Source organism: Erpetoichthys calabaricus, chromosome 13 (genome assembly GCF_900747795.2).
Source record: "Erpetoichthys calabaricus chromosome 13, fErpCal1.3, whole genome shotgun sequence".
NCBI lineage: Eukaryota > Metazoa > Chordata > Cladistia > Polypteriformes > Polypteridae > Erpetoichthys > Erpetoichthys calabaricus.
Window position 1 is genome coordinate 103,775,668 of NC_041406.2, and position 13,381 is coordinate 103,789,048.

At 35.5% G+C, this 13,381-nt stretch overlaps 1 protein-coding gene across 3 annotated transcripts in view; it reads right to left on the minus strand.

The window, feature by feature from the left end:
• Positions 1 to 13,381, minus strand: part of invs (inversin) — a 200,293-nt gene that overhangs the window by 157,911 nt on the left and 29,001 nt on the right. Inside the window, exon 2 of one of the 3 annotated variants that reach the window (XM_028817398.2) lies at positions 10,885 to 10,983. The exons of the other annotated variants lie outside the window; for them this stretch is intronic. The gene's annotated coding sequence lies outside the window, so the exon portion shown is untranslated. The remainder of the gene's footprint in view (positions 1 to 10,884; positions 10,984 to 13,381) is intronic. 3 annotated transcript variants of the gene reach the window in all.

Below are 13,381 nucleotides of genomic sequence, written 5' to 3' on the forward strand. Positions count from 1 at the left end.
TGAGCATGTTAGGTTAATTGGCAATTCTAAATTGACCCCTTTGTGAGTGTGAGTTGTTCATAAGTGGGCCCTGTGATGGACTGGCACCCCATACAAGGCTGGTTTCTTGCCTTGTGCCCAATGCTACTATGAAATGTTCAATACCCTGTATGGCCCTGAATTGGATGAGAGAGGTATGAAAGTGTTAACATATGTTACGTTATTCTGGCTGTCATATAGACCAAATATAAGCACAATTAAAATGGACCTGTCATTCTACTCACAAGGGGGCAATGCAACTAGAAACCTCAAGCATGCAGCACACACTTCCCAAAGGATACTTAATCCTCCAAGTAATTATTTGCCCTTTACTGCTGCTCAGGTTACAGGAGGCTTACCTCTAAGATACCAAAAGAAAAATTTGTAGATTCTATTCATTCTATCAGGAATTCATTCTGTTCTTCATGATAGTCACATCTGAAGATTACTATTTTCCAGTTTATGAATCCAGTTTTCTTAATTAAGTCATTTTTAGTGAATAATTTTCATTGTGACAATATAATGAAAACAATAAAATGAAGGTAGATAGGGAGATCACATTCAAATAATGTTCTATGGCAGGGTTGTCCAACTCGGTTCCTACAGGTTTGCAGAGGTCATACGTTTTCATTCCAGCCAACTTTTTCATTACCAACCAATTACTGCTGCTAACAGAACATACTGTACTACAGTATGCGCCCTGGATTTCAATTTCCTTGCATTTTAATTGTTTACTTTTTTCTTTAATCAGCATCCAAACAGGAATACAAAGCGACCAAGAGATGACTAAGCTAACTTACATCTTTGTACTGTTTGCAAACAGGGCAGTGATTTCAGGAAATGGCAGAGAGGTACAGGAGAAAGAACGGAGTCTAGGCAAAGCATGGGTCAGAACCAAAAGTTAAAAAGAGAGAATGTCAGAGCCAAATTATAAACCAAAAATCAAAGTCAAAAGGCAGAGTTTTGTTTCAATAATGAGTAATCAAAACAACAAAGTAAAGTGATTTGCTAGATTTGGTCCAGTCTAGGATAGAACATGGCTGTTGAGATGTTTTTTTTTCTTCCTCACCAGTTATCCTGAATTCATGACCCTACAGTTCACACCTCTAGCGACCAGGACCAGCATCGTAACAACTGAAGCCACAAAATGGTCGCCCCAAAGTCTAAACCAAATGGTATCAGAAAAGGGATTAAATAGAAGTATTTCTAAACAAAGGCTTCAATCAAGAAAATAAAATAGAAATAAATTCCCTAAATTGCATAAACCCTAGAAGTAACAGCAAGATGATTGTATAGCCACAGAAGGGACTGGAAATTTTTCAAAAGAAAGTCTTTTCATAACAATCCTATTTGTACCTGAGTCTTTTATACAATATCTGTCTCAATAAAACATATGAAAAGAAAGAAGTAAAGGTCTGACAAATACTGATCTGCTTTGGCCTACAGAGAATTTAGATGGTGATCTCAGAGAAAAGATAAATCAATTTTGGAAATGATTTGTGTGGCAGAATGAGAACACTAACGAGCTATAGAGTAACGAAACGGGTTTCATTAACAGCTAAATATGAGACTGGTTCAGGCAAAAATGGTGAGCCTCGAGGAGGGTTTTAGACCTCAGATTTATCTGTTCATCTGTTGAAGAAAATTACATTTCATTCTTCTTTGGCTGCTGGTTAAGGAAAAAATAAATAGGGAAGTCAAATAAAATGAAGTCAAAAGAAGTAAGTTAAATTACCAATAGTAACTGATTATTAACTAAAAACAATTGGCTAGAATGAAAACCTGTAGCAAGTGTGGCTCTCCAGAATTGGAGTTATACTCCTCTGCTCTATGGGAAGGAGAAATCCAATGTGGATTTTTATAATTACAGTTCACACAAAAGTGCATTATAAACCTTTAGTTTTTGTGTCACTCAGTGGACATATTACAGTACATAATGCACTTAAAAATCTACCTCATTAATTAAAATAAATTAGTCTGCAATATGTTTTGAGGCAAGCTATATCTTCTTTTTAGATTATGAAAGTCAGTGGAAACCACTCACATTATAATATCCCAGGTTTAAGAATCATTATTAATAAACTACACAAATTTGAAAAACAGTTTAACAGTGAAAAATCAGATTAGCTCTACACAAAAGCACACAGCACCATTTAAGCAAAAACATTTCATTCACTTGTAACTGTAAAGCATATGCACTGAATAGACTAAAGTTAACCTTTTTTTGTAATTAGTACCAGTAATAGTAGTAATACTGTCATGTGTACAACACAAAATGAAATGGTAATACTTTAGTTTACGTATTGCAAAAATGAATCTATTACTCATTTACTCTTCTGTAAGAAGACCTTAACAAAGGCTTATATTGGTCTTCATAACACTTATAAAGTACAAGTGGATAGGTTATTAATCTCTGTGAAGTGTGGCATATTTTCATGATGGTAAGATTACTTGTTAATATGAAGGATTCATAGGTCTTATACTAAATATGTAATATCAAGAAAAGTGTCTTCAGACCACTCCAAAATGAAGTTTTCTTAGTAGGTCATGCTGCAGAGATGAATAAACACTTTACTAGGCTTTGTAAGTGTTATGAAGACATAAAGAAATGTATGTTAAGGTCTTGTTATGTAATAGTAAGTAAGTAATAGATGCATTTTTTGCAGTACCTAAACTAAAGTGTTACCAACAAAAGGTCTTACCAACCAACTCATGCCCAACTATCATACAACAAGTCATTACTTTCTTGTGCGATGATAAAGATGAATTTATTAAAATTCAAATGCCCACAACCTTTTTACTATTAAATACTTTTGTTCTGTGTTGTCCTTGAGATCCATTTATAAAGCTCTCAGGACTCAAAGCCTCTAGAGCCCATAGTCACAGCATAATGTTTTATTTTTTTTTGGTCTAAGATAGCAATTTCAACAAATTTTACTTTCCACTGAAGCTAACAAGTGCCAGTTAACATAGCACCTTAAATGTGTCCTTAAAAAGATTAGCAACAATTGAAACAACAATTCAATGTTGTGTATGCATAGGCAATCATATTTGCAGTGCAATAGGAATAGGTTACATTGATAATGTCCTCCAGAACATATTTGGAGGTCAGTTCCTATTATTATTATACAACAGATCTCTCATGAAAAACTGTATTCTTATTATAGCTGAATTGTTAAGTGGAAAATTATTTGTGGTATGCATCATTAGGGTGGGCTAATAAATAGTTTAAATGACATTAATTAGCTTGTTAATTGCAATGAGAAAAATCAACATTAGTAATCAGGGATAATTACAGATAAAAATGTCCCAGGTGGGCAAGAAGTATAGGAGGAGGTGAGGAAAAGCAGTGAAGGAATAGCTTGAGTGACAACTCACTGCTTGCCAATGAAAGATGGCCCAATTACTTGTTCTCTTATCTACAGAAAAGTACGAATATAGAGCAGAGTTTTAGGAAATCGTTTTGATTAAACGTTTAATACCCACCAAACACAACCAGTTCACAAATTACCTCTCTGACACAAACTAGTAATCATTACAACGTGATCATTTATTTTTTTCAATTGTCCTATTTGTGAAAAATAAATAAATAAATAAATAATAGCAATGCTGTTGCACTAAGAAGTATTGGTGTGTAAGCTACAAATTATGTCTAACAACAGCTGACTGCACATAATGTGATTTAGCTAACAAGTAATTTGTACTAATTTTTGACCTATCATGTTACTCATCCGTCTTGACTTGGCAGTGATTTTATATAGTCTCCAAATACATCTCAGCCTGAAGAAGTTCACCAATTCAAAGGCAAACTTCTCCTTAATGGACATTTCTGAACATACAGGAGGTGCATATCGCCTCTCCATGAAACAAAAATGATCCCTGAACTGGCTGCTGGCAACCATAAAGTAATGCTTTTAAAAAGACACTGTGTAGCAGATTTTTCTATGTATGTAATTGAATGTTTTTAATAGATAACTAACTAGCATAGCGAAACGCCTGTGTATTAAAGTGGGCTTAATGGTACAATGGTAAATCTATCCATTTTGATTGCGTTAAGCATTTAGGAGCCTATGTTCACCAGATATGCTAGCCTTTATAACTCAATGTTTTTGCATGTCTTGTTGCCTTTATTCATTGGACATTCTAGCCCTTACACCCATCTTTCTTTGTGCTTCTTGTTTCCTCTGCTCAGACATTGCTGCTCTTGTGGAGGCCAGACAACACTGCACTTGGGTATGGATGCTAGACACCTTATTTGGAATTCTGTTCTTTACATTTTAGTTGAACTGATGCACTCTGCTATTTCGCTTTTCCTTTCAACAGGAGAACAGTAGATAGACCCTTTTTTATCAAAAGTGGGATGATATACTTTTTGTTCACAGATGCACACTCCCAGAGGTGATATTTACCTTTCTCCCTTTAATGTAGACCCTCTTCTGTAGGTTATACCTAGCAAATGTTAGCAAAGTCTTCCTACATGTCCATGAGTATACCACCACCCTCATGAACAGATTCAGAACTGTACTGATCAGTCTGTTTCATTATCCACAAGTGGTTTGTGAAGTACCCTGTGTGAATACAGGGAATTATTACTACCTAAAATGGAAGATTTCAGATAGATCAACAGGACTTCTCTACATGTAGCCAATGGGGCATGTACAGAATAGCAACACATAATACACTGTGTAGATATGATACACATAACAAATTATAAGCAGTTAACTGATCACCATACATTTCATGTTAACTGTCATGGAGCAGATTGATTTTGAAGCTTTACAAAGTAACAGCCTTAAGAACTTTCAGGAAGCAAACAAAATGGTCCAGTGAATAGAGATCAAATTGAAAAATTAGTTATTTCAACCTAACAGCAATAAAAATTAAATAGTTCCTAGCAGGGTTGCATAAGCCTTCTTCTACAGCTCCATCGCCTTGAATCACATCTTAACTGACAGAATGACTACATAATTCCAACTGCAAGATTTTAAATAAGGAATAGGCAATACACAGCTTTGTGAATCAGAATTTTTTCCATTGTGGAAAACTCTGATATGTTACCTGTTCCCTTTTGTCAATCTAATAAAAGTGGAAATCATCAAGGTAAGCCTTTCCTATAAAAGTGTTGGTTTAGTAGCACTAAGTAAATATTTTTATTCTTGGTTTCTATGGATGAGTTAGGCCCTGTCTTCCTTTGACCATCTTGCTTTTCACACAAACATTTTTGGGATTTAAAGATATTTACCATTAAAAAACTAAAACCTAATACATTTACATTTTCTTTCCTCGATTAACTTGTCTTCTACACCCCTTTTACTTGTCATAAGAAGCAGCCTGCTATTTTAATACATAAAGCACCACAGGGTCCTTTCTTCTTTGTTTCTGTATGTAACATGAAGAGGATTTTTAAACAAAGTAATGGTTAATGTCCGTAAGGCATCTCGTTTGGATGAAATGTGGGTACATTAAAAAACAACATGTAGTGTTCAGTGCATCTTTAATATTTCACAGGGAATATCTGTGGCACCAATTAGTAATGGACTAACTCAGCTGAATTTCATTGTCTCAAGTTTGGCAAAAATCATTGAAAGTTCATTAACTTCAACAAACTCAGTGAAATAAATTGAAATCAATGGGGAATGGTGCAATGGTGTTTTAAGTGTCACTGACAGCTAGAGAAACATCTGCCAAAAATGTGATCTGAGCTGTGAGGCTACAATATCAACCACTGTACCTTACTGAGAATACAATTAAATTGGACTGAGTATCAGAACAATAACATTTCTTACAAACAAAATGTATGAATTCAAAAAGGCTTGCTCCCACAGATATGACAGCAGGTACTCAACACATCTGCTCACTCACCACTGCAGCTTTCAAACATGTGCAACACTAAAGAATGCAAATTCTTCACTCCTTCCTGTTTGCATCAAATGCATAGCATGATTAGTAATATTGTTAAAGGGGTAGGCTCTCTATTACATGCAGATCACTCATAAGTTCATACAAAAATACATTACCTTTATGACATTAAATTTCTTGACAAATTTTAAGTTTCCTTCTCTGTACGCATTTTGTGTTTAAAATGTATATGCAAGTTTTCTGTTAAATTTTTGCCCACTATTAGGATCATCATTAGATACTTGGGGGAATGGCTGTCCCACCTAACATTGGCTTCTACAGCTCTGTGATGCCATGCTGGCCTCGCAAAGCATCATTAGGCAGTGGGGGAAAAAAATTACTCTACGCTGGCCAAACAGTGTCTTTCCAGAAAAATATTCAGTAAACAAGATCACCAGCAAACACAAAATGAAAAACAGTATGGTAAATTTCACCGATCAACACTAATGACCATCTGTTTCAAAAGGAAAAAAAAGAAAAAAAAAATTGAGTGGAGGCACTCATCAAAAATTGTGGATCTTCATGATCTACTTTGGTTTGCATGAATTAACAATGTGCGCACAGGGGATGCCATATTCCTTGTCCTTCACCATCCTGGGCCATCTGGATAATAAAAGCCATCATTCCCGAGTTTTGCTGATAGACTTAAACTCAGCATTTAACACTGATGTTCCAGCAAAACTAACCACCAAAATCCACTATTTAGGACTTCAAGTCACCCTTTACAACTGGAGTTTGGATTTTCCAACCAACCTACAGACCTCAGCAGGTGTGTATTGGCAACATCAAATCTTTCTCCCTGACCCTTAACACAGGCACTCCACTGGACAGTGTGCCAGTTGTTGTACTCCTTGTTTACTGACTTTGTGGCCAGACACAGCTTCAAGTGCATCAATAAATGTGCAGCTACCACCATACAGGGACCTAATCAATGACTTTGTTAAATGGTCTTTAGTGGATGCAGTGGATTCTCCATAATTGATAGGAGCCTGCTGAGCGCCCTTCGCTCTGCCACAGATGTTAAACTGTCCAGCTCCATGCCAACAATAGAGCCTGCCTTCCTCACCAGTTTGTCCAGGCGTGAGGCGTCTTTCCTCTTAATGCTGCCTCCCCAGCACACCACTGCGTAGAAGAGGGCGCTCGCCACAACTGTTTGATAGAACATCTGCAGCATCTTATTGCAGATGTTGAAGGAAGCCAGCCTTCTAAGGAAGTATAACCGGCTTTGTCCTTTCTTGCACAGCGCATCAGTATTGGCAGTCCAGTCTAATTTATCATCCAGCTGCACTCCCAGATATTTATAGGTCTGCACCATCTGTTTTTTTCACCTGTATTATTATCATTCTTTAATTTAATATTATTTATTGTATCAGTAAGCTGCTGCTGAAGAATGTGAATTTCCCATTGGGCTTAATAAAGTATCTATCTATCTATCATCATAGGCCTTATCATCAACAATGATAAGACAGCTTAAAGAGAAGAGGTTTTCAACAGTCAGTTAGAGAAAGGCACTGAAGAAAATTGTCAGCAATGTCCCTTCAGCTTTACAACAATGCCTCCACTTACACTGTATTTGTTATAGAAGCTGCTCTGCAAAGCAGTGGCATTGAAGAGGTAAAACAATCACTGTTATCCAGACCTGGACCTGTGTAACTACCATCTGTTACCCAATCCAATGGACTACCATTGTGGGGCATACCATCACATTTGAATGACAACAATGCTAGGTTTGTCATAATGTAGAAGCTGCACATGCAAAATAAATCATTTTGTTTGAGTGACACAGAAAAGCATTACACATATAATAAATCAATTAATAGTAATGTGGACTATGTCACAAAATAAAAGTTTCACTGGTGTTTCTCTTAATCAGTCTTGCCAACAATTTTTGATCACGCTTCATATCATAGTTCCTATTAAAAATAGGGCATCATGTGCCTGCACAGAAAGATACCTCAGTACAATAAAAATAAATAAACTCCATAACATTGAAAGCAAAAATAAATAAAATAGTAGGATGCTAGAACAACAAGGTTCCCTTAAGCATTTAACCAATACTTCACTTACGGTCAGGGGAATTGGGTGGGGTTCCTTTACCATCAGAAATGAAAATGATCATTTACTTCTCTGAGCCCCCACTGGTGTTTCAGCCTCAAAATAAATAAGCAGTGATTAAACTATTAGCATTTAAAACAAACAACACATTAGAGAGGTGCCACACCCAATTAGCAGGCAGATGCTGACAGCGAGGATGATGCAAGGTGAGTAATGAACACCCCTGGGAAGGTAGAGAAGGGACAGTCTGGAGAGTAATGCAATTAACCAGTGCAACATCTGCCACTCACATCTGCACTCTAACACAAGAGCCAGCATTTGCCACAAAAAGGTGTGCCAGGGATATTTCTACCATCTACCAAGGGCACAATGTAACACAGACAACTACCCCAAAAAACAAAAAATAATTTTATATATTTATAGAAATACACATCTTTCTTGGTAATGGCAGAGCTTGTATTATCTTAAAAAAAGAAACAATACTATATTTAGTAAGCACATTCAAAAAGTAAAATTGGCTTTTTATTTTTTTAATAATGATTTAACTATGAACAAAAATAAACAATCAGACACAAAAATGAGAAACAAAGAAGAACTTTAAACTTTTCGTTTTAAACCTAAAACTATATAATTTACAATATCTTCATTAAACTACAATAAATATGATGATGTTTAGGATTAAGCAATAAAATGGACATATGTGTTGATATTGTAACTCACTGTTTATAGAAAAAGAAACAGAGAAAATGAACTTTTTTTTTTTTTTTTTTTTTTTTTTTTTTTTTAAGGAAGGCTCAACGGTAATCAAAAAGTTGCAAGTACCCTCACTGGATACTATTCAGTGTGAAGGAGTGGTATCTGCTTGCTCCCGTCTTTACCATCATGCAGTTAAACTTTATTTTATAAACAAACTTTATGATGATCACAAAGAGCACAAGCACACAATTATATATTAGGGATTTATGCTTTAAGTAGAAGACAACACATGTATTGCCACCTTTATTCCCCAGACCAAAAATAGTTTCTTTTCTGTATCAGAGAACAGCTATTTTTTGTGAGCACCAATACTGGCATTTAGTTGGCTGCTTGTAGCTATAAGAAGCGAATATTTGTGCCAGACACTGCGTCTGTTATTGCAAAACTTCAGTGGCTTCCAAATATTCATATTTTGACTATAAATTTCATCAAATAATTTGAAAATCTTAATTTTCTATAATAAGTACATTTTACAATGACCAAAAGAGCATATGAGAATATATAATCTGTTCAGAGTCATAAGGAACTGGTGCACTTGTGCACTCTTTAGTTTGTATTTTAGAAAAATTCAGTTGCTGAAAACAGGAAAAAAAACTACTGATGTTAATCATGGGACAAGAGAGTGTATCTATTTAACTACTAAGTTTCGGACCCACTTAATATTAAAAGAATAAAGTAATTTCATATATTCTCTATTTAAAGAGAATCTTCCCTCCAAGGACCAAAAACATTCAGGAATATCATTATCCATCCATCCATCCATTATCCATCCTGCTGAATCCGAACACAGGGTCACGGGGGTCTGCTGGAGTCAATCCCAGCCAACACACGGCACAAGGCAGGAACCAATCCCGGGCAGGGTGCCAACCCACCGCAGGACACACACAAACACATCCACACACCAAGGACACACTAGGGCCAATTTAGGATCACCAATCCACCTAATCTGCATGTCTTTGGACTGTGGGAGGAAACCCACGCAGACATGGGGAGAACATGCAAACTCCATGCAGGGAGTCTCCCAGGTCTCCCAACTGCGAGGCAGCAGCGCTACCCATTGCGCCACCGGGAATATCATTATATAAAATGAAAATAAAATAGAAGCCACAGTACACGGACTTTAGAATTAGATATAGCTGTACATTTAATATCTCAGATTATAGATTAAAAAAGAAATTTCTGAATATAGCTAAAACAATCAAGTTTTTGAGCACTACACAGTGGCTACTTTATTAGCTGTGTCACAACTCCGAAATCAGCCAGTTGGCTTTCTTAATACATTTTTTTTTTCTGCAAGTAACTGCACAGGATGTTGGTTATAAGTTAATTTTGTTAGCATTGCTTCCAAATTGATGACCTTTTAAAGTTTAATTTGCAACAATGACCAAGAAACATGTTCCATATCAGCAAATTAACTTCATCCTAGTGAAGGGATATGGTTGGCTGAGTTCCCTCCATCACCACGCCACCATCACCACCAAACCCTGCCACAAGTCTAGAGGTGCATGCAAATCTCCTACAATTGAACTATTTTTTCAGTATATGATGCATGATTCCTTGAGTATCATCTAATACTCTAGCTGCACCTGCCTCCAAATCCAACCATTCCAGCCCCAAAGCAAAAAATATTATATTTTCATAAATTATTATATATGTGTGTGTGCAAAAAAAGTGTATATATGAAAATACACATGCATATTAAACAGTGACTATTACAGATCATTTTCATGTTGTGTGCTCTTTTGAGCTCAAAGTTTTCCTATAATCGAAAATGTTGCATTTGAGGGTAGGGGGAGCAATGCACTGAAAAGTTAATAAATAAAATTAAAACAACACAAGAGTTCAAAAATTAACAAAAATGAAATTTTCTTGATGTATAACAAACTTCACAACATCAAATAAAAATCTTTGAAACTACAACATGTCAGGCAGGCTCCTGACACATGTCATTACTTTATACAGTATATGTGATATACCATAAAGATAGACCAACTAACCAGAGGGGAAAAAAGCACATCTAAAATGAAGTATCCTACCAAGTTTGTGCTCCACACCCAGGCAGCGTTATGCATCCCTAATCTATGCATTATAAAGGCCAGTTAAACCCAGCAAAAAAGTAGTGCAAATGCAAATAGTACTGTTCTAATATGTACTTACTCTCTGTGGAGAGGATGACAGGATTAAAAATCACATACTGTACACTAAAATGAGCATCATGCAGCCTCCATTAAATTCTTTGGAAACATGGTATCAGGCCTAAAAAAAATAATAATAATAATTTAAGGAGCAGGAATCCATATACAAAGTTATTTCAGAAGCTGAGCATCCCAAATCTGAAAAGGGGCTTTTTCCTATTGCATAGCATGGTTATGATGAATTTCCTTAGCTACTGCAATACTGATGAATGGTTTCTGGCTTGATTATCTTGATGATTTCAATCTAAAAAGTAAAGTATAGTTTATCAAAAACAAACCTTGCATACTATTTTTGAGTGGAGAAGGAGTTCAGACCATGTGGTTCAAAACTTAAATGTTGGGTGGCCAAATATTGGTCATAATAAGTAACTTTCTTACATTCTTGTTTTATCAGTTATCCTATTATTCAAACCTTTCACCCTCTTAAGATTTTTGATTGAAAAGATCAAACCAATCATAAGTCATCAACTTTTTTTAATCATTTAAAAATTAGAGTAATCAATTGAGTCTTTATTCTTTCAATCATTAACTTGGGTGTTTTGTGTATGTTCTTGATAGCCAGTTCATGTACTACATTTCGTACACTATTCTTGAAAATGAATGCACTTGTAATATCGTTTTTACTTTTCAGGATTTTTTTTTTACCCATTTAAAAATGAGAGGGCGGACTCTAGCAAGTATTGTGCTTTGATTGGTGAATTGTCCATACAGTGCATGTAAATCATCGACCATAAAGTATACATCAGATGCAGACTCCTGGCAAGATTATAAATTCAGGGCTTCTTGAATTAAAGTAGCATGTTTTTCTAATTCTGGCCAATTTTTTCTTGCACTCGTGTCCACCATGGACACGTACAGTCAAAACTCTGGGCATGTGCTTTGCTTGCCTTGGGAATCCTGTGGCTCATAGGCAAGTTCAAAGTTACGACTGCGAGTATCCACTCTACGACAACTCACCAATCAAAAAACAGAACTTACTAAAGCCCACTCTCCCAACTCTGATGAAGAAAAAAAAAATTACGGTTTTTAGATTAACAAGTATTTTGTATTGTGTGTAAAGTAGTAATTAAATAAAGGCATAAACAAATAAGCACATTTATTTGGCAATGCATATCATTTTTATTGTCATATATTACAACACATATATTTATTTGGTTATTTATTTAATTATTTATTTCGTCCAAAATATTGCTGCATAGGTTTAAGTTTTCCCATGTACATTATAAAATGTCAGGCCCATAACCTTAGCAAACATGCCAAAAAAAAAAAAAAAAAAAGTAGAAAAAGGCATTCTTATGAAAACACTACTATAATTTAGTTAGTAATTTAATAGGTAATTTGTGCTTTTTTTAGACTATTACATGACCCAGAGACCTAGATGCATCAAGTATAAACATAATGAAGCACATTACACATGTAAAACACATTAATAAATATTGCAAATAAGGCTCATAATGGCAAAACAAAGAAAAAGAAACAAGAAATCCAAACATTATGTAAACTAAAAACAAAAGCCTGTAAAGTTAGAAATATGACAATTCAGGCAAGAGCCTGATACAACTGAAGCAATGTGAGATGACAGTGCAGTAAAAGTGGGACAGAAGTGGTGAAGTGATTGTCCGTTTTCTGCTATCTACGGAGAAGTAATACCATGAATCTGCTTGATCAAAAGGAGGAAGAGGTACCTATTAGACCACGAACAATAAAGCAATTAAGCCAAGCCAAGTAGGAAGTGGTTGACTGCCACCCAAAACAGTCCCTGGAGTCATCTTCTGCCAGATGGCCAAAATAATTTACTGTATAACACTACAGTAAATAACAGACAGGTGTAAAAAACATAGGAATGCTTTTAATACTTAAATATTATGACATGCAGACAAGAGTTACTTAGCTTCCTCTAACTAATGAGATCTTCTAGCGATCAAAAAATTTTAATTACATTATCGCTATAAAAATGCACTTCTATGAAGACCACATGCACAGATTTAAACAAATAAATAAATAAAACACAGAAGCCAAGATTCAATTAGACCCGAACAAGCTTATAGAGAACTATACTGAGGTCCCATCATGAACACTGAATCGCACTGTTTGAGAATAATTAGCTTAAGATTACAGTTTAATTGCCTACAGAAAGCAAACAGCCATTTGGCAATTATATCAACAAGGAGGGGATGTTTTATAAGCCGCTCAGTTCAAACCACATTGTTCAGTCAATTAAGCATCGCATTTAGAGAAACTATGTAATGATTAGTGAAGGAAATTGGTACATAAAGGCTCTTAAGCAATGGGAAAGCGTTTTTCTACACATTTGAAGCTCTCATCCCTTTTTAGTTATTAAAAAAAAAAAAAAACTCTCAACAATCCCTGAGTGGTGATGCTACCAGACAGAGATAGGAATAGACAGGAATTCTGTGATTTGACTTACTTGATTCAACATGTCATGCAAAGGAAACTCT